This window comes from Stenella coeruleoalba, assembly GCF_951394435.1.
Source record: "Stenella coeruleoalba genome assembly, contig: scaffold_172, whole genome shotgun sequence".
Taxonomy (NCBI): Eukaryota; Metazoa; Chordata; class Mammalia; order Artiodactyla; family Delphinidae; genus Stenella; species Stenella coeruleoalba.
The window spans coordinates 262039-287441 of record NW_027646391.1 but is presented as its reverse complement, the minus strand read 5'-3'; the positions used below and the strand labels follow the sequence as shown (position 1 = coordinate 287441).

General features: G+C 43.7%; 1 long non-coding RNA gene across 4 annotated transcripts in view; it reads left to right on the top strand.

The window, feature by feature from the left end:
* Positions 1 to 25403, top strand: part of LOC307181141 — a 524725-nt gene that overhangs the window by 413962 nt on the left and 85360 nt on the right. For 2 of the 4 annotated variants that reach the window (XR_013826002.1, XR_013826003.1), the window contains exon 1: positions 20144 to 20203. The exons of the other annotated variants lie outside the window; for them this stretch is intronic. This is a non-coding gene — a long non-coding RNA (uncharacterized lncRNA). Of the gene's footprint in view, positions 1 to 20143; positions 20204 to 25403 lie in introns of those variants that run through there. 4 annotated transcript variants of the gene reach the window in all.

The following is a 25403-nucleotide window of genomic DNA, read 5'->3' as shown; positions in this document are numbered from 1 at the left end:
CTTTTGACCGGGGGGCAGTGAGACTTCTTTGTAGTGCAGATTTCCGTTGCAAGCTTGCTTGGTTGGCCAAAAAGGTCGTATGCGTTTTTTCCTGAATATATTCAGGAAAAAACGCATACGCCCTTTTTGGCCAAGTGCATCATTGTGGACGTTCTGCCTCTTTTCCTATGCTTTCAATGCAATTCCAGTCTACCTCCTGAAATCGGTTTCCTGCAATTCTGCCCCGCTTTCAAGTCCTCTTGGCAGCCTTACTTCAGTCTATTTTTGGACGATAGCTGTCATTTATAACTCTGCAGGTTTGTGAATTACAGTGCCCCTGAGCTCCTTTCTTCAACTCGCTTTCTTGTGACCTGGCCGCAACACCGCAGGATGGCTTCAGGCCCTAATCTGGTTCCGGCACGGCACGCTGAGCCTTTGGTTAATTCCTCTTCCTGGTGGGAAATGAGAGTTAAATTTGCCCGTCCAGACACCTCCAGCTAGCCTCTCATTGGTTCTCACTATTCCTGTTCATCTTCCGCAGAAATTGCAAACTGGGCCAAACAGGATGTTAAAGGGACTGACTCTGCAAGTCGGGAGAGTGTTAGTAAAGCGTCTGGAATGTTGCACCCGAGTACCAGGGTACGAAAACTGAGACATATTTGAACACGTCTCCCGATCACATGGTTGATCATACTCTAGGTTCCACATGCATGTTTTAGCTGAAGGAAGAATACCTTAAACCTGGGTAGTTGAAACTCGTGTAATGGGTACCATGCAATATGACTTCAAAGGGTCTTCATTTGCTCACCGAACCTCTCCAATCCTATCACTGCTGCGTTTATGCCCCTGTACACATGCTTGATTCTCTTTCGGAGACATAGCAATCCATAGGTTTTAAGATACTTACTAGTCAGGTACATTCTTAGGCGTTTAATATGCGGTGTTGAGTCCATTTCGTTGAGCAAGGAGTAGCTCTTGTCTATTCCATATTTGACTTAAGGAACTTTATCTGTGCTCATTTCAATCTCTGGTTTTATGCAGCACCCCAACTCACCTTTCCCCTTAAGCAAGCATAAGTTGGTTTTCTAAATTTGAGACCATTTTCTGTTCTGTAATTCAGTTCCTGTGTAACCAAGTTTCCATTCCGTGTATTACTGATATCTTATGATGTTTCTTTTTCTGTGTGACTTATTTCAGTTAGAATCATCATACCTGAATCCACTCATTGTGCTGCTAAGGGCCTGATTACATAGATTTCATTGCTGAGTGATATTGCTTTCTAAGTAAATACCACAACTTCTTTATCCATTTTTCACTTTCTGTGATGTTGAACTTGTACTGTAAACGAGGTTCTTGTAAACAGAGGCGTCCCAAACTTTGGGGTGGCTGTGTCTTTTTGATTTTAATTTCCCTAAGCTATAGGACCATAAGTGGCAGTGCCCTAGGCTCTGATGCTTTGTTTTTTAGATGTTTCAGGAAACACCATACACTTCTCCCCAGTGTCTGTTGGCAATTTACATTCCGCCCATCAGCATAACAAGGCTCCCAGTTCTCCATGGCCTGTCCTGCCTTTCTGGATTTTACACTTTTTTCAGATGGCCCTTTTGACCAGGGGGAAGTGAGACTTCATTGTAGTGCAGATTTCCTTTGCAAGCTTGCTTGGTTGGCCAAAAAGTGCGTATGCGTTTTTTCCTGAATATATTCAGGAAAAAACGCATACGCCCTTTTTGGCCAAGTGCATCATTGTGGACGTTCTGCCTCTTTTCCTATGCTTTCAATGCAATTCCAGTCTACCTCCTGAAATCGGTTTCCTGCAATTCTGCCCCGCTTTCAAGTCCTCTTGGCAGCCTTACTTCAGTATATTTTTGGACGATAGCTGTCATTTATAACTCTGCATGTTTGTGAATTACAGTGCCCCTGAGCTCCTTTCTTCAACTCGCTTTCTTTTGAGCTGGCCGAAACACCGCAGGATGGCTTCAGGCCCTAATCTGGTTCCGGCACGGCACGCTGAGCCTTTGGTTAATTCCTCTTCCTGGTGGGAAATGAGAGTTAAATTTGCCCGTCCAGACACCTCCAGCTAGCCTCTCATTGGTTCTCACTATTCCTGTTCATCTTCCGCAGAAATTGCAAACTGGGCCAAACAGGAGGTTAAAGGGACTGACTCTCCAAGTCGGGAGAGTGTTAGTAAAGCGTCTGGAATGTTGCACCCGAGTACCAGGGTACGAAAACTGAGACATATTTGAACACGTCTCCCGATCACATGGTTGATCATACTCTAGGTTCCACATGCATGTTTTAGCTGAAGGAAGAATACCTTAAACCTGGGTAGTTGAAAACCGTGGAATGGGTACCATGCAATATGACTTCAAAGGGTCTTCATTTGCTCACCGAACCTCTCCAATCCTATCACTGCTGCGTTTATGCCCTTGTACACATGCTTGATTCTCTTTCGGAGACATAGCAATCCATAGGTTTTAAGATACTTACTAGTCAGGTACATTCTTAGGCGTTTAATATGCGGTGTTGAGTCCATTTCGTTGAGCAAGGAGTAGCTCTTGTCTAATCCATATTTGGCTTAAGGAACTTTATCTGTGCTCATTTCTATCTCTGGTTTTATGCAGCACCCCAACTCACCTTTACCCTTAAGCAAGCATAAGTTGGTTTTCTAAATTTGAGACACTGTTCTGTTTTGGAATGCAGTTCCTGTGTAGCCAAGTTTACATTCCGTGTATTAGTGATATCTTATGATGTTTCTTTTTCTGTGTGAGTTATTTCAGTTAGAATCATCGTACCTGAATCCACTCATTATGCTTCTACGGGCCTGATGACATAGATTTCATTGCTGAGTGATACTGCATTGTACGTAAGTACCACAAGTTCTTTATCCATTTTTCACTTTCTGTGATATTGAACTTGTACGGTAAACGAGGTTCTTGTAAACGGAGGCGTCCCAAACTTTGGGGTGGCTGTGTCTTTTTGATTTTAATTTCCCTAAGCTATAGGACCATAAGTGGAAGTGCACTAGGCTCTGTTGCTTTGTTTTTTAGATGTTTCAGGAAACACCATACACTTCTCCCGAGTGGTTGTTGGCAATTTACATCCCGCCCTTCAGCATAAGAAGGCTCCCAGTTCTCCATGGCCTGTCCTGCCTTTCTGGATTTTACACTTTTTTCAGATGGCTTTTTTGACCGGGGGGAAGTGAGACTTCATTGTAGTGCAGATTTCCTTTGCAAGCTTGCTTGGTTGGCCAAAAAGGGCGTATGCGTTTTTTCCTGAATATATTCAGGAAAAAACGCATACGCCCTTTTTGGCCAAGTGCATCATTGTGGACGTTCTGCCTCTTTTCCTATGCTTTCAATGCAATTCCAGTCTACCTCCTGAAATTGGTTTCCTGCAATTCTGCCCCGCTTTCAAGTCCTCTTGGCAGCCTTACTTCAGTCTATTTTTGGACGATAGCTGTCATTTATAACTCTGCAGGTTTGTGAATTACAGTGCCCCTGAGCTCCTTTCTTCAACTCGCTTTCTTGTGACCTGGCCGCAACACCGCAGGATGGCTTCAGGCCCTAATCTGGTTCCGGCACGGCACGCTGAGCCTTTGGTTAATTCCTCTTCCTGGTGGGAAATGAGAGTTAAATTTGCCCGTCCAGACACCTCCAGCTAGCCTCTCATTGGTTCTCGCTATTCCTGTTCATCTTCCGCAGAAATTGCAAACTGGGACAAACAGGAGGTTAAAGGGACTGACTCTCCAGGTCGGGAGAGTGTTAGTAAAGCATCTGGAATGTTGCACCCGAGTACCAGGGGGGGAAAACTGAGACATATTTGAACACGTCTCCCGTTCACATGGTTGATCATACTCTGGGTTCCACATGCATGTTTTAGCTGAAGGAAGAATACCTTAAACCTGGAGAGTTGAGACCCGTGTAATGGGTACCATGCAATATGACTTCAGAGGGTCTTCATTTACTCACGAACCTCTCCATCCTATCACTGATGCGTTTATGCCCCTGTACACATGCTTGATTCTCTTTCGGAGACATAGCAATCCATAGGTTTTAAGATACTTACTAGTCAGGTATATTCTTAGGCGTTTAATATGGGGTGTTGAGTCCATTTCGTTGAGCAAGGAGTAGCTCTTGTCTATTCCATATTTGGCTTAAGGAACTTTATCTGTGCTCATTTCAATCTCTGGTTTTATGCAGCACCCCAACTCACCTTTCCCCTTAAGCAAGCATAAATTAGTTTTCTAAATTTGAGACCATGTTCTGTTCTGTAATTCAGTTCCTGTGTAGCCAAGTTTCCATTCCGTGTATTACTGATATCTTATGATGTTTCTTTTTCTGTGTGACTTATTTCAGTTAGAATCATCATACCTGAATCCACTCATTGTGCTGCTAAGGGCCTGATGACACAGATTTCATTGCTGAGTGATATTGCTTTGTAAGTAAATTCCACAACTTGTTTATCCATTTTTCACTTTCTGCGATGTTGAACTTGTACTGTAAATGAGGTTCTTGTAAACAGAGCCATTCCAAACTTTGGGGTGGCTGTGTCTTTTTGATTTTAATTTCCCTAAGCTATAGGACCATAAGTGGAAGTGCCCTAGGTTCTGTTGCTTTGTTTTTTAGATGTTTCAGGAAACACCATACACTTCTCCCGAGTGGTTGTTGGCAATTTCCATCCCGCCCATCAGCATAACAAGGCTCCCAGTTCTCCATGGCCTGTCCTGCCTTTCTGGATTTTACACTTTTTTCAGAAGGCCCTTTTGACCGGGGGGAAGTGAGACTTCATTGTAGTGCAGATTTCCTTTGCAAGCTTTTTGGTTGGCCAAAAAGGGCGTATGCGTTTTTTCCTGAATATATTCAGGAAAAAACGCATACGCCCTTTTTGGCCAAGTGCATCATTGTGGACGTTCTGCCTCTTTTCCTATGCTTTCAATGCAATTCCAGTCTACCTCCTGAAATCGGTTTCCTGCAATTCTGCCCCGCTTTCAAGTCCTCTTGGCAGCCTTACTTCAGTCTATTTTTCGACGATAGCTGTCTTTTATAACTCTGCAGGTTTGTGAATTACAGTGCCCCTGAGCTCCTTTCTTCAACTTGCTTTCTTGTGACCTGGCCGCAACACCGCAGGATGGCTTCAGGCCCTAATCTGGTTCCGGCACGGCACGCTGAGCCTTTGGTTATTTCCTCTTCCTGGTGGGAAATGAGAGTTAAATTTGCCCGTCCAGACACCTCCAGCTAGTCTCTCATTGGTTCTCACTATTCCTGTTCATCTTCCGCAGAAATTGCAAACTGGGCCAAACAGGAGGTTAAAGGCGCTGACTCTCCAAGTGGGGAGAGTGTTAGTAAAGCGTCTGGAATGTTGTACCCGAGTACCAGGGGAGGAAAACTGAGACATATTTGAACACGTCTCCCATTCACATGGTTGATCATACTTGGGTTCCACATGCATGTTTCAGCTGAAGGAAGAATACCTTAAACCTGGAGAGTTAAGACCCGTGTAATGGGTACCATGCAATATGACTTCAAAGGGTCTTCATTTGCTCACCGAACCTCTCCAATCCTATCACTGCTGCGTTTATGCCCCTGTACACATGCTTGATTCTCTTTCGGAGACATAGCAATCCATAGGTTTTAAGATACTTACTAGTCAGGTACATTCTTAGGCGTTTAATATGAGGTGTTGAGTCCATTTCGTTGATCAAGGAGTAGCTCTTGTCTATTCCATATTTGACTTAAGGAACTTTATCTGTGCTCATTTCAATCTCTGGTTTTATGCAGCACCCCAACTCACCTTTCCCCTTAAGCAAGCATAAGTTAGTTTTCTAAATTTGAGACCCTGTTCTGTTCTGTAATTCAGTTCCTGTGTAGCCAAGTTTCCATTCCGTGTATTACTGATATCTTATGATGTTTCTTTTTCTGTGTGACTTATTTCAGTTAGAATCATCATACCTGAATCCACTCATTGTGCTGCTAAGGGCCTGATGACATAGATTTCATTGCTGAGTGATATTGCTTTGTAAGTAAATACCACAACTTCTTTATCCATTTTTCACTTTCTGTGATGTTGAACTTGTACTGTAAACGAGGTTCTTGTAAACAGAGGCGTCCCAAACTTTGGGGTGGTTGTGTCTTTTTGATTTTAATTTCCCTAAGCTATAGGACCATAAGTGGCAGTGCCCTAGGCTCTGATGCTTTGTTTTTTAGATGTTTCAGGAAACACCATACACTTCTCCCCAGTGTCTGTTGGCAATTTACATCCCGCCCATCAGCATAACAAGGCTCCCAGTTCTCCATGGCCTGTCCTGCCTTTCTGGATTTTACACTTTTTTCAGATGGCCCTTTTGACCGGGGGGAAGTGAGACTTCATTGTAGTGCAGATTTCCTTTGCAAGCTTGCTTGGTTGGCCAAAAAGGGCGTATGCGTTTTTTCCTGAATATATTCAGGAAAAAACGCATACGCCCTTTTTGGCCAAGTGCATCATTGTGGACGTTCTGCCTCTTTTCCTATGCTTTCAAAGCAATTCCAGTCTACCTCCTGAAATCGGTTTCCTGCAATTCTGCCCCGCTTTCAAGTCCTCTTGGCAGCCTTACTTCAGTCTATTTTTGGACGATAGCTGTCATTTATAACTCTGCAGGTTTGTGAATTACAGTGCCCCTGAGCTCCTTTCTTCAACTCGCTTTCTTTTGAGCTGGCCGCAACACCGCAGGATGGCTTCAGGCCCTAATCTGGTTCCGGCACGGCACACTGAGCCTTTGGTTATTTCCTCTTCCTGGTGGGAAATGAGAATTAAATTTGCCCGTCCAGACACCTCCAGCTAGCCTCTCATTGGTTCTCGCTATTCCTGTTCATCTTCCGCAGAAATTGCAAACTGGGCCAAACAGGAGGTTAAAGGCGCTGACTCTCCAAGTGGGGAGAGTGTTAGTAAAGCATCTGGAATGTTGCACCCGAGTACCAGGGGAGGAAAACTGAGACATATTTGAACACGTCTCCCGTTCACATGGTTGATCATACTCTAGGTTCCACATGCATGTTTTAGCTGAAGGAAGAATACCTTAAACCTGGGTAGTTGAAACCCGTGGAATGGGTACCATGCAATATGACTTCAAAGCATCTTCATTTGCTCACGAATCTCTCCAATCCTATCACTGCTGCGTTTATGCCCCTGTACACATGCTTGATTCTCTTTCGGAGACATAGCAATCCATAGGTTTTAAGATACTTACTAGTCAGGTACATTCTTAGGCGTTTAATATGCGGTGTTGAGTCCATTTCGTTGAGCAAGGAGTAGCTCTTGTCTATTCCATATTTGGCTTAAGGAACTTTATCTGTGCTCATTTCAATCTCTGGTTTTATGCAGCACCCCAACTAACCTTTACCCTTAAGCAAGCATAAGTTGGTTTTCTAAATTTGAGACACTGTTCTGTTCTGTAATTCAGTTCCTGTGTAGCCAAGTTTACATTCCGTGTATTACTGATATCTTATGATGTTTCTTTTTCTGTGTGACTTATTTCAGTTAGAATCATCATACCTGAATCCACTCATTGTGCTGCTAAGGGCCTGATGACATAGATTTCATTGCTGAGTGATATTGCTTTGTAAGTAAATACCACAACTTCTTTATCCATTTTTCACTTTCTGCGATGTTGAACTTGTACTGTGAACGAGGTTCTTGTAAACAGAGGCGTCCCAAACTTTGGGGTGGCTGTGTCTTTTTGATTTTAATTTCAGTAAGCTATAGGACCATAAGTGGCAGTGCCCTAGGCTCTGTTGCTTTGTTTTTTCGATGTTTCAGGAAACACCATACACTTCTCCCGAGTGATTGTTGGCAATTTACATCCCGCCCATCAGTATAACAAGGCTCCCAGTTCTCCATGGCCTGTCCTGCCTTTCTGGATTTTACACTTTTTTCAGATGGCCCTTTTGACCGGGGGGAAGTGAGACTTCATTGTAGTGCAGATTTCCTTTGCAAGCTTGCTTGGTTGGCCAAAAAGGGCGTATGCGTTTTTTCCTGAATATATTCAGGAAAAAACGCATACGCCCTTTTTAGCCAAGTGCATCATTGTGGACGTTCTGCCTCTTTTCCTATGCTTTCAATGCAATTCCAGTCTACCTCCTGAAATCGGTTTCCTGCAATTCTGCCCCGCTTTCAAGTCCTCTTGGCAGCCTTACTTCAGTCTATTTTTGGACGATAGCTCTCATTTATAACTCTGCAGGTTTGTGAATTACAGTGCCCCTGAGCTCCTTTCTTCAACTTGCTTTCTTGTGACCTGGCCGCAACACCGCAGGATGGCTTCAGGCCCTAATCTGGTTCCGGCACGGCACACTGAGCCTTTGGTTATTTCCTCTTCCTGGTGGGAAATGAGAGTTAAATTTGCCCGTCCAGACACCTCCAGCTAGTCTCTCATTGGTTCTCGCTATTCCTGTTCATCTTCCGCAGAAATTGCAAACTGGGCCAAACAGGAGGTTAAAGGCGCTGACTCTCCTAGTGGGGAGAGTGTTAGTAAAGCATCTGGAATTTTGCACCCGAGTACCAGGGGAGGAAAACTGAGACATATTTGAACACGTCTCCCGTTCACATGGTTGATCATACTTGGGTTCCACATGCATGTTTTAGCTGAAGGAAGAATAGCTTAAACCTGGAGAGTTAAGACCCGTGTAATGGGTACCATGCAATATGAATTCAAAGGGTCTTCATTTGCTCACCGAACCTCTCCAATCCTATCACTGCTGCGTTTATGCCCCTGTACACATGCTTGATTCTCTTTCGGAGACATAGCAATCCATAGGTTTTAAGATACTTACTAGTCAGGTACATTCTTAGGCGTTTAATATGCGGTGTTGAGTCCATTTCGTTGAGCAAGGAGTAGCTCTTGTCTATTCCATATTTGACTTAAGGAACTTTATCTGTGCTCATTTCAATCTCTGGTTTTATGCAGCACCCCAACTCACCTTTCCCCTTAAGCAAGCATAAGTTGGTTTTCTCAATTTGAGACACTGTTCTGTTCTGTAATTCAGTTCCTGTGTAGCCAAGTTTACATTCCGTGTATTACTGATATCTTATGATGTTTCTTTTTCTGTGTGACTTATTTCAGTTAGAATCATCATACCTGAATCCACTCATTGTGCTGCTAAGGGCCTGATGACACAGATTTCATTGCTGAGTGATATTGCTTTGTAAGTAAGTACCACAATTTCTTTATCAATTTTTCACTTTCTGCGATGTTGAACTTGTACGGTAAACGAGGTTCTTGTAAACAGAACCGTTCCAAACTTTGGGGTGGCTGTGTCTTTTTTATTTTAATTTCCCTAAGCTATAGGACCATAAGTGGAAGTGCCCTAGGCTCTGTTGCTTTGTTTTTTAGATGTTTCAGGAAACACCATACAGGTCTCCTGAGTGTCTGTTGGCAATTTACATCCCGCCCATCAGCATAACAAGGCTCCCAGTTCTCCATGGCCTGTCCTGCCTTTCTGGATTTTACACTTTTTTCAGATGGCCCTTTTGACCGGGGGGAAGTGAGACTTCATTGTAGTGCAGATTTCCTTTGCAAGCTTGCTTGGTTGGCCAAAAAGGGCGTATGCGTTTTTTCCTGAATATATTCAGGAAAAAACGCATACGCCCTTTTTGGCCAAGTGCATCATTGTGGACGTTCTGCCTCTTTTCCTATGCTTTCAATGCAATTCCAGTCTCCCTCCTGAAATCAGTTTCCTGCAATTCTGCCCCGCTTTCAAGTCCTCTTGGCAGACTTACTTCAGTCTATTTTTGGACGATAGCTGTCATTTATAACTCTGCAGGTTTGTGAATTACAGTGCCCCTGAGCTCCTTTCTTCAACTCGCTTTCTTTTGAGCAGGCCGCAACACCGCAGGATGGCTTCAGGCCCTAATCTGGTTCCGGCACGGCACGCTGAGCCTTTGGTTATTTCCTCTTCCTGGTGGGAAATGAGAGTTAAATTTGCCCATCCAGACACCTCCAGCTAGTCTCTCATTGGTTCTCGCTATTCCTGTTCATCTTCCACGGAAATTGCAAACTGGGCCAAACAGCAGGTTAAAGGGACTGACTCTCCAAGACGGGAGAGTGTTAGTAAAGCGTCTGGAATGTTGCACCCGAGTACCAGGGTACGAAAACTGAGACATATTTGAACACGTCTCCCGATCACATGGTTGATCATACTCTAGGTTCCACATGCATGTTTTAGCTGAAGGAGGAATACCTTAAACCTGGGTAGTTGAAACCCGTGGAATGGGTACCATGCAATATGACTTCAAAGGGTCTTCATTTGCTCACGAACCTCTCCAATCCTATCACTGCTGCGTTTATGCCCCTGTACACATGCTTGATTCTCTTTCGGAGACATAGCAATCCATAGGTTTTAAGATACTTACTAGTCAGGTACATTCTTAGACGTTTAATATGCGGTGTTGAGTCCATTTCGTTGAGCAAGGAGTAGCTCTTGTCTATTCCATATTTGGCTTAAGGAACTTTATCTGTGCTCATTTCAATCTCTGTTTTTATGCAGCACCCCAACTCACCTTTCCCCTTAAGCAAGCATAAGTTGGTTTTCTAAATTTGAGACCCTGTTCTGTTCTGTAATTCAGTTCCTGTGTAGCCAAGTTTACATTCCGTGTATTACTGATATCTTATGATGTTTCTTTTTCTGTGTGACTTATTTCAGTTAGAATCATCATACCTGAATCCACTCATTGTGCTGCTAAGGGCCTGATGACATACATTTCATTGCTGAGTGATATTGCTTTGTAAGTAAATACCACAACTTCTTTATCCATTTTTCACTTTCTGCGATGTTGAACTTGTACTGTAAACGAGGTTCTTGTAAACAGAGGCGTCCCAAACTTTGGGGTGGCTGTGGATTTTTTATTTTAATTTCCCTAAGCTATAGGACCATAAGTGGCAGTGCCCTAGGCTCTGTTGCTTTGTTTTTTAGATGTTTCAGGAAACACCATACACTTCTCGGGAGTGTCTGTTGGCAATTTACTTCCCGCCCATCAGCATAACAAGGCTCCCAGTTCTCCATGGCCTGTCCTGCCTTTCTGGATTTTACACTTTTTTCAGATGGCCCTTTTAACCGGGGGGGAAGTGAGACTTCATTGTAGTGCACATTTCCTTTGCAAGCTTGCTTGGTTGGCCTAAAAGGGCGTATGCGTTTTTTCCTGAATATATTCAGGAAAAAACGCATACGCCCTTTTTGGCCAAGTGCATCATTGTGGACGTTCTGCCTCTTTTCCTATGCTTTCAATGCAATTCCAGTCTCCCTCCTGAAATCAGTTTCCTGCAATTCTGCCCCGCTTTCAAGTCCTCTTGGCAGACTTACTTCAGTCTATTTTTGGACGATAGCTGTCATTTATAACTCTGCAGGTTTGTGAATTACAGTGCCCCTGAGCTCCTTTCTTCAACTCGCTTTCTTTTGAGCTGGCCGCAACACCGCAGTATGGCTTCAGGCCCTAATCTGGTTCCGGCACGGCACGCTGAGCCTTTGGTTAATTCCTCTTCCTGGTGGGAAATGAGAGTTAAATTTGCCCGTCCAGCCACCTCCAGCTAGCCTCTCATTGGTTCTCGCTATTCCTGTTCATCTTCCGCAGAAATTGCAAACTGAGCCAAACAGGAGGTTAAAGGGACTGACTCTCCAAGTCGGGAGAGTGTTAGTAAAGCGTCTGGAATGTTGCACCCGAGTACCAGGGTACAAAAACTGAGACATATTTGAACACGTCTCCCGTTCACATGGTTGATCATACTTGGGTTCCACATGCATGTTTTAGCTGAAGGAAGAATACCTTAAACTTGGAGAATTGAGACCCGTGTAATGGGTACCATGCAATATGACTTCAAAGGGTCTTCATTTGCTCACCGAACCTCTCCAATCCTATCACTGCTGCGTTTATGCCCCTGTACACATGCTTGATTCTCTTGGAGACATAGCAATCCATAGGTTTTACGATACTTACTACTCAGGTACATTCTTAGGCATTTAATATGCGGTGTTGAGTCCATTTCGTTGAGCAAGGAGTAGCTCTTGTCTATTCCATATTTGACTTAAGGAACTTTATCTGTGCTCATTTCAATCTCTGGTTTTATGCAGCACCCCAACTCACCTTTACCCTTAAGCAAGCATAAGTTGGTTTTCTAAATTTGAGACCCTGTTCTGTTCTGTAATTCCGTTCCTGTGTAGCCAAGTTTCCATTCCGTGTATTACTGATATCTTATGATGTTTCTTTTTCTGTGTGACTTATTTCAGTTAGAATCATCATACCTGAATCCACTCATTGTGATGCTAAGGGCCTGATGACATAGATTTCATTGCTGAGTGATATTGCTTTGTAAGTAAATACCACAACTTCTTTATCCATTTTTCACTTTCTGCGATGTTGAACTTGTACTGTGAACGAGGTTCTTGTAAACAGAGGCGTCCCAAACTTTGGGGTGGCTGTGTCTTTTTGATTTTAATTTCAGTAAGCTATAGGACCATAAGTGGCAGTGCCCTAGGCTCTGTTGCTTTGTTTTTTCGATGTTTCAGGAAACACCATACACTTCTCCCGAGTGATTGTTGGCAATTTACATCCCGCCCATCAGCATAACAAGGCTCCCAGTTCTCCATGGCCTGTCCTGCCTTTCTGGATTTTACACTTTTTTCAGATGGCCCTTTTGACCGGGGGGAAGTGAGACTTCATTGTAGTGCAGATTTCCTTTGCAAGCTTGCTTGGTTGGCCAAAAAGGGCGTATGCGTTTTTTCCTGAATATATTCAGGAAAAAACGCATACGCCCTTTTTAGCCAAGTGCATCATTGTGGACGTTCTGCCTCTTTTCCTATGCTTTCAATGCAATTCCAGTCTACCTCCTGAAATCGGTTTCCTGCAATTCTGCCCCGCTTTCAAGTCCTCTTGGCAGCCTTACTTCAGTCTATTTTTGGACGATAGCTCTCATTTATAACTCTGCAGGTTTGTGAATTACAGTGCCCCTGAGCTCCTTTCTTCAACTTGCTTTCTTGTGACCTGGCCGCAACACCGCAGGATGGCTTCAGGCCCTAATCTGGTTCCGGCACGGCACGCTGAGCCTTTGGTTATTTCCTCTTCCTGGTGGGAAATGAGAGTTAAATTTGCCCGTCTAGACACCTCCAGCTAGTCTCTCATTGGTTCTCGCTATTCCTGTTCATCTTCCGCAGAAATTGCAAACTGGGCCAAACAGGAGGTTAAAGGCGCTGACTCTCCTAGTGGGGAGAGTGTTAGTAAAGCATCTGGAATTTTGCACCCGAGTACCAGGGGAGGAAAACTGAGACATATTTGAACACGTCTCCCGTTCACATGGTTGATCATACTTGGGTTCCACATGCATGTTTTAGCTGAAGGAAGAATAGCTTAAACCTGGAGAGTTAAGACCCGTGTAATGGGTACCATGCAATATGAATTCAAAGGGTCTTCATTTGCTCACCGAACCTCTCTAATCCTATCACTGCTGCGTTTATGCCCCTGTACACATGCTTGATTCTCTTTCGGAGACATAGCAATCCATAGGTTTTAAGATACTTACTAGTCAGGTACATTCTTAGGCGTTTAATATGCGGTGTTGAGTCCATTTCCTTGAGCAAGGAGTAGCTCTTGTCTATTCCATATTTGACTTAAGGAACTTTATCTGTGCTCATTTCAATCTCTGGTTTTATGCAGCACCCCAACTCACCTTTCCCCTTAAGCAAGCATAAGTTGGTTTTCTAAATTTGAGACCCTGTTCTGTTCTGTAATTCAGTTCCTGTGTAGCCAAGTTTACATTCCGTGTATTACTGATATCTTATGATGTTTCTTTTTCTGTGTGACTTATTTCAGTTAGAATCATCATACCTGAATCCACTCATTGTGCTGCTAAGGGCCTGATGACACAGATTTCATTGCTGAGTGATATTGCTTTGTAAGTAAGTACCACAATTTCTTTATCCATTTTTCACTTTCTGCGATGTTGAACTTGTACGGTAAACGAGGTTCTTGTAAACAGAACCGTTCCAAACTTTGGGGTGGCTGTGTCTTTTTTATTTTAATTTCCCTAAGCTATAGGACCATAAGTGGAAGTGCCCTAGGTTCTGTTGCTTTGTTTTTTAGATGTTTCAGGAAACACCATACACTTCTCCCGACTGGTTGTTGGCAATTTACATCCCGCCCATCAGCATAACAAGGCTCCCAGTTCTCCATGGCCTGTCCTGCCTTTCTGGATTTTACACTTTTTTCAGATGGCCCTTTTGACCGGGGGGAAGTGAGACTTCATTGTAGTGCAGATTTCCTTTGCAAGCTTGCTTGGTTGGCCAAAAAGGGCGTATGCGTTTTTTCCTGAATATATTCAGGAAAAAACGCATACGCCCTTTTTAGCCAAGTGCATCATTGTGGACGTTCTGCCTCTTTTCCTATGCTTTCAATGCAATTCCAGTCTACCTCCTGAAATCGGTTTCCTGCAATTCTGCCCCGCTTTCAAGTCCTCTTGGCAGCCTTACTTCAGTATATTTTTGGACGATAGCTGTCATTTATACCTCTGCAGGTTTGTGAATTACAGTGCCCCTGAGCTCCTTTCTTCAACTCGCTTTGTTTTGAGCAGGCCGCAACACCGCAGGATGGCTTCAGGCCATAATCTGGTTCCGGCACGGCATGCTGAGCCTTTGGTTATTTCCTCTTCCTGGTGGGAAATGAGAGTTAAATTTGCCCATCCAGACACCTCCAGCTAGTCTCTCATTGGTTCTCGCTATTCCTGTTCATCTTCCACGGAAATTGCAAACTGGGCCAAACAGCAGGTTAAAGGGACTGACTCTCCAAGTGGGGAGAGTGTTAGTAAAGCGTCTGGAATGTTGCACCCGAGTACCAGGGTACGAAAACTGAGACATATTTGAACACATCTCCCGATCACATGGTTGATCATACTCTAGGTTCCACATGCATGTTTTAGCTGAAGGAAGAATACCTTAAACCTGGGTAGTTGAAACCCGTGGAATGGGTACCATGCAATATGACTTCAAAGGGTCTTCATTTGCTCACGAACCTCTCCAATCCTATCACTGCTGCGTTTATGCCCCTGTACACATGCTTGATTCTCTTTCGGAGATATAGCAATCTATAGGTTTTAAGATACTTACTAGTCAGGTACATTCTTAGGCGTTTAATATGCGGTGTTGAGTCCATTTCGTTGAGCAAGGAGTAGCTCTTGTCTATTCCATATTTGGCTTAAGGAACTTTATCTGTGCTCATTTCAATCTCTGGTTTTATGCAGCACCCCAACTCACCTTTACCCTTAAGCAAGCATAAGTTGGTTTTCTAAATTTGAGACCCTGTTCTGTTCTGTAATTCAGTTCCTGTGTAGCCAAGTTTACATTCCGTGTATTACTGATATCTTATGATGTTTCTTTTTCTGTGTGACTTATTTCAGTTAGAATCATCATACCTGAATCCACTCATTGTGCTGCTAAGGGCCTGATGACACAGATTTCATTGCTGAGTGATATTGCTTTGTAAGTAAATACCACAACTTCTTTCTCCATTTTTCACTTTCTGCAATGTTGAACTTGTACTGTAAACGAGGTTCTTGTAAACAGAGCCGTTCCAAACTTTAGGGTGGCTGTGTCTTTTTTATTTTAATTTCCCTAAGCTATAGGACCATAAGTGGAAGTGCCCTAGGTTCTGTTGCTTTGTTTTTTAGATGTTTCAGGAAACACCATACACTTCTCCTGAGTGGTTGTTGGCAATTTACATCCCGCCCATCAGCATAACAAGGCTCCCAGTTCTCCATGGCCTGTCCTGCCTTTCTGGATTTTACACTTTTTTCAGATGGCCCTTTTGACCGGGGGGAAGTGAGACTTCATTGTAGTGCAGATTTCCTTTGCAAGCTTGCTTGGTTGGCCAAAAAGGGCGTATGCGTTTTTTCCTGAATATATTCAGGAAAAAACGCATACGCCCTTTTTGGCCAAGTGCATCATTGTGGACGTTCTGCCTCTTTTCCTATGCTTTCAATGCAATTCCAGTCTCCCTCCTGAAATCAGTTTCCTGCAATTCTGCCCCGCTTTCAAGTCCTCTTGGCAGACTTACTTCAGTCTATTTTTGGACGATAGCTGTCATTTATAACTCTGCAGGTTTGTGAATTACAGTGCCCCTGAGCTCCTTTCTTCAACTCGCTTTCTTTTGAGCAGGCCGCAACACCGCAGGATGGCTTCAGGCCCTAATCTGGTTCCGGCACGGCACGCTGAGCCTTTGGTTATTTCCTCTTCCTGGTGGGAAATGAGAGTTAAATTTGCCCATCCAGACACCTCCAGCTAGTCTCTCATTGGTTCTCGCTATTCCTGTTCATCTTCCACGGAAATTGCAAACTGGGCCAAACAGCAGGTTAAAGGGACTGACTCTCCAAGACGGGAGAGTGTTAGTAAAGCGTCTGGAATGTTGCACCCGAGTACCAGGGTACGAAAACTGAGACATATTTGAACACGTCTCCCGATCACATGGTTGATCATACTCTAGGTTCCACATGCATGTTTTAGCTGAAGGAGGAATACCTTAAACCAGGGTAGTTGAAACCCGTGGAATGGGTACCATGCAATATGACTTCAAAGGGTCTTCATTTGCTCACGAACCTCTCCAATCCTATCACTGCTGCGTTTATGCCCCTGTACACATGCTTGATTCTCTTTCGGAGACATAGCAATCCATAGGTTTTAAGATACTTACTAGTCAGGTACATTCTTAGACGTTTAATATGCGGTGTTGAGTCCATTTCGTTGAGCAAGGAGTAGCTCTTGTCTATTCCATATTTGGCTTAAGGAACTTTATCTGTGCTCATTTCAATCTCTGTTTTTATGCAGCACCCCAACTCACCTTTCCCCTTAAGCAAGCATAAGTTGGTTTTCTAAATTTGAGACCCTGTTCTGTTCTGTAATTCAGTTCCTGTGTAGCCAAGTTTACATTCCGTGTATTACTGATATCTTATGATGTTTCTTTTTCTGTGTGACTTATTTCAGTTAGAATCATCATACCTGAATCCACTCATTGTGCTGCTAAGGGCCTGATGACATAGATTTCATTGCTGAGTGATATTGCTTTGTAAGTAAATACCACAACTTCTTTATCCATTTTTCACTTTCTGCGATGTTGAACTTGTACTGTAAACGAGGTTCTTGTAAACAGAGGCGTCCCAAACTTTGGGGTGGCTGTGGATTTTTTATTTTAATTTCCCTAAGCTATAGGACCATAAGTGGAAGTGCCCTAGGCTCTGTTGCTTTGTTTTTTAGATGTTTCAGGAAACACCATACACTTCTCCTGAGTGGTTGTTGGCAATTTACATCCCGCCCATCAGCATAACAAGGCTCCCAGTTCTCCATGGCCTGTCCTGCCTTTCTGGATTTTACACTTTTTTCAGATGGCCCTTTTGACCGGGGGGAAGTGAGACTTCATTGTAGTGCAGATTTCCTTTGCAAGCTTGCTTGGTTGGCCAAAAAGGGCGTATGCGTTTTTTCCTGAATATATTCAGGAAAAAACGCATACGCCCTTTTTGGCCAAGTGCATCATTGTGGACGTTCTGCCTCTTTTCCTATGCTTTCAATGCAATTCCAGTCTCCCTCCTGAAATCAGTTTCCTGCAATTCTGCCCCGCTTTCAAGTCCTCTTGGCAGCCTTACTTCAGTCTATTTTTGGACGATAGCTGTCATTTATAACTCTGCAGGTTTGTGAATTACAGTGCCCCTGAGCTCCTTTCTTCAACTCGCTTTCTTTTGAGCAGGCCGCAACACCGCAGGATGGCTTCAGGCCCTAATCTGGTTCCGGCACGGCACGCTGAGCCTTTGGTTATTTCCTCTTCCTGGTGGGAAATGAGAGTTAAATTTGCCCATCCAGACACCTCCAGCTAGTCTCTCATTGGTTCTCGCTATTCCTGTTCATCTTCCACGGAAATTGCAAACTGGGCCAAACAGCAGGTTAAAGGGACTGACTCTCCAAGACGGGAGAGTGTTAGTAAAGCGTCTGGAATGTTGCACCCGAGTACCAGGGTACGAAAACTGAGACATATTTGAACACGTCTCCCGATCACATGGTTGATCATACTCTAGGTTCCACATGCATGTTTTAGCTGAAGGAGGAATACCTTAAACCAGGGTAGTTGAAACCCGTGGAATGGGTACCATGCAATATGACTTCAAAGGGTCTTCATTTGCTCACGAACCTCTCCAATCCTATCACTGCTGCGTTTATGCCCCTGTACACATGCTTGATTCTCTTTCGGAGACATAGCAATCCATAGGTTTTAAGATACTTACTAGTCAGGTACATTCTTAGACGTTTAATATGCGGTGTTGAGTCCATTTCGTTGAGCAAGGAGTAGCTCTTGTCTATTCCATATTTGGCTTAAGGAACTTTATCTGTGCTCATTTCAATCTCTGTTTTTATGCAGCACCCCAACTCACCTTTCCCCTTAAGCAAGCATAAGTTGGTTTTCTAAATTTGAGACCCTGTTCTGTTCTGTAATTCAGTTCCTGTGTAGCCAAGTTTACATTCCGTGTATTACTGATATCTTATGATGTTTCTTTTTCTGTGTGACTTATTTCAGTTAGAATCATCATACCTGAATCCACTCATTGTGCTGCTAAGGGCCTGATGACATAGATTTCATTGCTGAGTGATATTGCTTTGTAAGTAAATACCACAACTTCTTTATCCATTTTTCACTTTCTGCGATGTTGAACTTGTACTGTAAACGAGGTTCTTGTAAACAGAGGCGTCCCAAACTTTGGGGTGGCTGTGGATTTTTTATTTTAATTTCCCTAAGCTATAGGACCATAAGTGGCAGTGCCCTAGGCTCTGTTGCTTTGTTTTTTAGATGTTTCAGGAAACACCATACACTTCTCCGGAGTGTCTGTTGGCAATTTACTTCCCGCCCATCAGCATAACAAGGCTCCCAGTTCTCCATGGCCTGTCCTGCCTTTCTGGATTTTACACTTTTTTCAGATGGCCCTTTTAACCGGGGGGGAAGTGAGACTTCATTGTAGTGCACATTTCCTTTGCAAGCTTGCTTGGTTGGCCTAAAAGGGCGTATGCGTTTTTTCCTGAATATATTCAGGAAAAAACGCATACGCCCTTTTAGGCCAAGTGCATCATTGTGGACGTTCTGCCTCTTTTCCTATGCTTTCAATGCAATTCCAGTCTCCCTCCTGAAATAAGTTTCCTGCAATTCTGCCCCGCTTTCAAGTCCTCTTGGCAGACTTACTTCAGTCTATTTTTGGACGATAGCTGTCATTTATAACTCTGCAGGTTTGTGAATTACAGTGCCCCTGAGTTCCTTTCTTCAGCTCGCTTTCTTTTGAGCTGGCCGCAACACCGCAGTATGGCTTCAGGCCCTAATCTGGTTCTGGCACGGCACGCTGAGCCTTTGGTTAATTCCTCTTCCTGGTGGGAAATGAGAGTTAAATTTGCCCGTCCAGCCACCTCCAGCTAGCCTCTCATTGGTTCTCGCTATTCCTGTTCATCTTCTGCAGAAATTGCAAACTGGGCCAAACAGGAGGTTAAAGGGACTGACTCTCCAAGTCGGGAGAGTGTTAGTAAAGCGTCTGGAATGTTGCACCCGAGTACCAGGGTACAAAAACTGAGACATATTTGAACACGTCTCCCGTTCACATGGTTGATCATACTTGGGTTCCACATGCATGTTTTAGCTGAAGGAAGAATACCTTAAACTTGGAGAATTGAGACCCGTGTAATGGGTACCATGCAATATGACTTCAAAGGGTCTTCATTTGCTCACCGAACCTCTCCAATCCTATCACTGCTGCGTTTATGCCCCTGTACACATGTTTGATTCTCTTGGAGACATAGCAATCCATAGGTTTTACGATACTTACTACTCAGGTACATTCTTAGGCATTTAATATGCGGTGTTGAGTCCATTTCGTTGAGCAAGGAGTAGCTCTTGTCTATTCCATATTTGACTTAAGGAACTTTATCTGTGCTCATTTCAATCTCTGGTTTTATGCAGCACCCCAACTCACCTTTACCCTTAAGCAAGCATAAGTTGGTTTTCTAAATTTGAGACCCTGTTCTGTTCTGTAATTCCGTTCCTGTGTAGCCAAGTTTCCATTCCGTGTATTACTGATATCTTATGATGTTTCTTTTTCTGTGTGACTTATTTCAGTTAGAATCATCATACCTGAATCCACTCATTGTGATGCTAAGGGCCTGATGACATAGATTTCATTGCTGAGTGATATTGCTTTGTAAGTAAATACCACAACTTCTTTATCCATTTTTCACTTTCTGCGATGTTGAACTTGTACTGTAAATGAGGTTCTTGTAAACAGAGGCGTCCCAAACTTTGGGGTGGCTGTGTCTTTTTGATTTTAATTTCCCTAAGCTATAGGACCATAAGTGGAAGTGCCCTAGGCTCTGTTGCTTTGTTTTTTAGATGTTTCAGGAAACACCATACACTTCTCCCGAGTGTCTGTTGGCAATTTACATCCCGCCCATCAGCATAACAAGGCTCCCAGTTCTCCATGGCCTGTCCTTCCTTTCTGGATTTTACACTTTTTTCAGATGGCCCTTTTGACCGGGGGGAAGTGAGACTTCATTGTAGTGCAGATTTCCTTTGCAAGCTTGCTTGGTTGGCCAAAAAGGGCGTATGCGTTTTTTCCTGAATATATTCAGGAAAAAACGCATACACCCTTTTTGGCCAAGTGCATCATTGTGGACGTTCTGCCTCTTTTCCTATGCTTTCAAAGCAATTTCAGTCTACCTCCTGAAATCGGTTTCCTGCAATTCTGCCCCGCTTTCAAGTCCTCTTGGCAGCCTTACTTCAGTCTATTTTTGGACGATAGCTGTCATTTATAACTCTGCAGGTTTGTGAATTACAGTGCCCCTGAGCTCCTTTCTTCAACTCGCTTTCTTGTGAGCTGGCCGCAACACCGCAGGATGGCTTCAGGCCCTAATCTGGTTCTGGCACGGCATGCTGAGCCTTTGGTTATTTCCTCCTCCTGGTGGGAAATGAGAGTTAAATTTGCCCGTCCAGACACCTCCAGCTAGCCTCTCATTGGTTCTCGCTATTCCTGTTCATCTTCCGCAGTAATTGCAAACTGTGCCAAACAGGAGGTTGAAGGCGCTGACTCTTCAAGTGGGGAGAGTGTCAGTAAAGCGTCTGGAATGTTGCACCCGAGTACCAGGGGAGGAAAACTGAGACATATTTGAACACATCTCCCGATCAAATGGTTGATCATACTCTAGGTTCCACATGCATGTTTTAGCTGAAGGAAGAATACCTTAAACCTGGGTAGCTGAAACCCGTGGAATGGGTACCATGCAATATGACTTCAAAGGGTCTTCATTTGCTCACCGAACCTCTCCAATCCTATCACTGCTGCGTTTATGCCCCTGTACACATGCTTGATTCTCTTGGAGACATAGCAATCCATAGGTTTTACGATACTTACTAGTCAGGTACATTCTTAGGCGTTTAATATGCGGTGTTGAGTCCATTTCGTTGAGCAAGGAGTAGCTCTTGTCTATTCCATATTTGGCTTAAGGATCTTTATCTGTGCTCATTTCAATCTCTGGTTTTATGCAGCACCCCAACTCACCTTTCCCCTTAAGCAAGCATAAGTTGGTGTTCGAAATTTGAGACCCTGTTCTGTTCTGTAATTCAGTTCCTGTGTAGCCAAGTTTCCATTCCGTGTATTACTGATATCTTATGATGTTTCTTTTTCTGTGTGACTTATTTCAGTTAGAATCATCATACCTGAATCCACTCATTGTGCTGCTAAGGGCCTGATGACACAGATTTCATTGCTGAGTGATATTGCTTTGTAAGTAACTACCACAACTTCTTTCTCCATTTTTCACTTTCTGCGATGTTGAACTTGTACTGTAAACGAGGTTCTTGTAAACAGAGCCATTCGAAACTTTGGGGTGGCTGTGTCTTTTTGATTTTAAATTCCCTAATCTATAGGACCATAAGTGGAAGTGCCCTAGGCTCTGTTGCTTTGTTTTTTAGATGTTTCAGGAAACACCATACACTTCTTCCGAGTGGTTGTTGGCAATTTACATCCCGCCCTTCAGCATAACAAGGCTCCCAGTTCTCCATGGCCTGTCCTGCTTTTCTGGATTTTACACTTTTTTCAGATGGCCCTTTTGACCGGGGGGAAGGGAGACTTCATTGTAGTGCAGATTTCCTTTGCAAGCTTGCTTGGTTGGCCAAAAAGGGCGTATGCGTTTTTTCCTGAATATATTCAGGAAAAAACGCATACGCCCTTTTTGGCCAAGTGCATCATTGTGGACGTTCTGCCTCTTTTCCTATGCTTTCAATGCAATTCCAGTCTACCTCTTGAAATCGGTTTCCTGCAATTCTGCCCCGCTTTCAAGTCCTCTTGGCAGCCTTACTTCAGTATATTTTTGGACGATAGCTGTCATTTATAACTCTGCAGGTTTGTGAATTACAGTGCCCCTGAGCTCCTTTCTTCAACTCGCTTTCTTTTGAGCTGGCCGCAACACCGCAGGATGGCTTCAGGTCCTAATCTGGTTCCGGCACGGCACACTGAGCCTTTGGTTATTTCCTCTTCCTGGTGGGAAATGAGAGTTAAATTTGCCCGTCCAGACACCTCCAGCTAGTCTCTCATTGGTTCTCGCTATTCCTGTTCATCTTCCGCAGAAATTGCAAACTGAGCCAAACAGGAGGTTAAAGGTGCTGACTCTCCAAGTGGGGAGAGTGTTAGTAAAGCATCTGAAATGTTGCACCCGAGTACCAGGGGAGGAAAACTGAGACATATTTGAACACGTCTCCCGTTCACATGGTTGATCACACTTGGGTTCCACATGCATGTTTTAACTGAAGGAAGAATACCTTAAACCTGGAGAGTTGAGACCCGTGTAATGGGTACCATGCAATATGACTTCAAAGGGTCTTCATTTGCTCACCGAACCTCTCCAATCCTATCACTGCTGCGTTTATGCCCCTGTACACACGCTTGATTCTCTTTTGGAGACATAGCAATCCATAGGTTTTACGATACTTACTAGTCAGGTACATTCTTAGGCGTTTAATATGGGGTGTTGAGTCCATTTCGTTGAGCAAGGAGTAGCTCTTGTCTATTCCATATTTGACTTAAGGAACTTTATCTGTGCTCATTTCAATCTCTGGTTTTATGCAGCACCCCAACTCACCTTTCCCCTTAAGCAAGCATAAGTTGGTTTTCTAAATTTGAGACCCTGTTCTGTTTTGGAATTGAGTTCCTGTGTAGCCAAGTTTACATTCCATGTATTAGTGATATCTTATGATGTTTCTTTTTCTGTGTGACTTATTTCAATTAGAATCATCATACCTGAATCCACTCATTATGCTGCTACGGGCCTGATGACATAGATTTCATTGCTGAGTGATACTGCATTGTAAGTAAATACCACAAGTTCTTTATCCATTTTTCACTTTCTGCGATGTTGAACTTGTACTGTAAACGAGGTTCTTGTAAACAGAGGCGTCCCAAACTTTGGGGTGGCTGTGTCTTTTTGATTTTAATTTCCCTAAGTTATAGGACCATAAGTGGAAGTGCCCTAGGCTCTGTTGCTTTGTTTTTTAGATGTTTCAGGAAACACCATACACTTCTCCCGAGTGTCTGTTGGCAATTTACATCCCGCCCATCAGCATAACAAGGCTCCCAGTTCTCCATGGCCTGTCCTGCCTTTCTGGATTTCACACTTTTTTCAGATGGCCCTTTTGACCGGGGGGAAGTGAGACTTCATTGTAGTGCAGATTTCCTTTGCAAGTTTGGTTGGTTGGCCAAAAAGGGCGTATGCGTTTTTTCCTGAATATATTCAGGAAAAAACGCATACGCCCTTTTTGGCCAAGTGCATCATTGTGGACGTTCTGCCTCTTTTCCTATGCTTTCAATGCAATTTCAGTCTACCTCCTGAAATCGGTTTCCTGCAATTCTGCCCCGCTTTCAAGTCCTCTTGGCAGCCTTACTTCAGTCTATTTTTGGACGATAGCTGTCATTTATAACTCTGCAGGTTTGTGAATTACAGTGCCCCTGAGCTCCTTTCTTCAACTCGCTTTCTTGTGAGCTGGCCGAAACACCGCAGGATGGCTTCAGGCCCTAATCTGGTTCCGGCACGGCACGCTGAGCCTTTGGTTATTTCCTCCTCCTGGTGGGAAATGAGAGTTAAATTTGCCCGTCCAGACACCTCCAGCTAGCCTCTCATTGGTTCTCGCTATTCCTGTTCATCTTCCGCAGAAATTGCAAACTGGGCCAAACAGGAGGTTAAAGGGACTGACTCTCCAAGTCGAGAGAGTGTTAGTAAAGCGTCTGGAATGTTACACCCGAGTACCAGGGTACGAAAACTGAGACATATTTGAACACGTCTCCCGATCACATGGTTGATCATACTCTAGGTTCCACATGCATGTTTTAACTGAAGGAAGAATACCTTAAACCTGGGTAGTTGAAACCCGTGGAATGGGTACCATGCAATATGACTTCAAAGGGTCTTCATTTGCTCACCGAACCTCTCCAATCCTATCACTGCTGCGTTTATGCCCCTGTACACATGCTTGATTCTCTTTTGGAGACATAGCAATCCATAGGTTTTAAGATACTTACTAGTCAGGTACATTCTTAGGCGTTTAATATGCGGTGTTGAGTCCATTTCGTTGAGCAAGGAGTAGCTCTTGTCTATTCCATATTTGGCTTAAGGATCTTTATCTGTGCTCATTTCAATCTCTGGTTTTATGCAGCACCCCAACTCACCTTTCCCCTTAAGCAAGCATAAGTTGGTGTTCGAAATTTGAGACCCTGTTCTGTTCTGTAATTCAGTTCCTGTGTAGCCAAGTTTCCATTCCGTGTATTACTGATATCTTATGATGTTTCTTTTTCTGTGTGACTTATTTCAGTTAGAATCATCATACCTGAATCCACTCATTGTGCTGCTAAGGGCCTGATGACACAGATTTCATTGCTGAGTGATATTGCTTTGTAAGTAACTACCACAACTTCTTTCTCCATTTTTCACTTTCTGCGATGTTGAACTTGTACTGTAAACGAGGTTCTTGTAAACAGAGCCATTCGAAACTTTGGGGTGGCTGTGTCTTTTTGATTTTAAATTCCCTAATCTATAGGACCATAAGTGGAAGCGCCCTAGGCTCTGTTGCTTTGTTTTTTAGATGTTTCAGGAAACACCATACACTTCTCCCGAGTGGTTGTTGGCAATTTACATCCCGCCCTTCAGCATAACAAGGCTCCCAGTTCTCCATGGCCTGTCCTGCTTTTCTGGATTTTACACTTTTTTCAGATGGCCCTTTTGACCGGGGGGAAGGGAGACTTCATTGTAGTGCAGATTTCCTTTGCAAGCTTGCTTGGTTGGCCAAAAAGGGCGTATGCGTTTTCTCCTGAATATATTCAGGAAAAAACGCATACGCCCTTTTTGGCCAAGTGCATC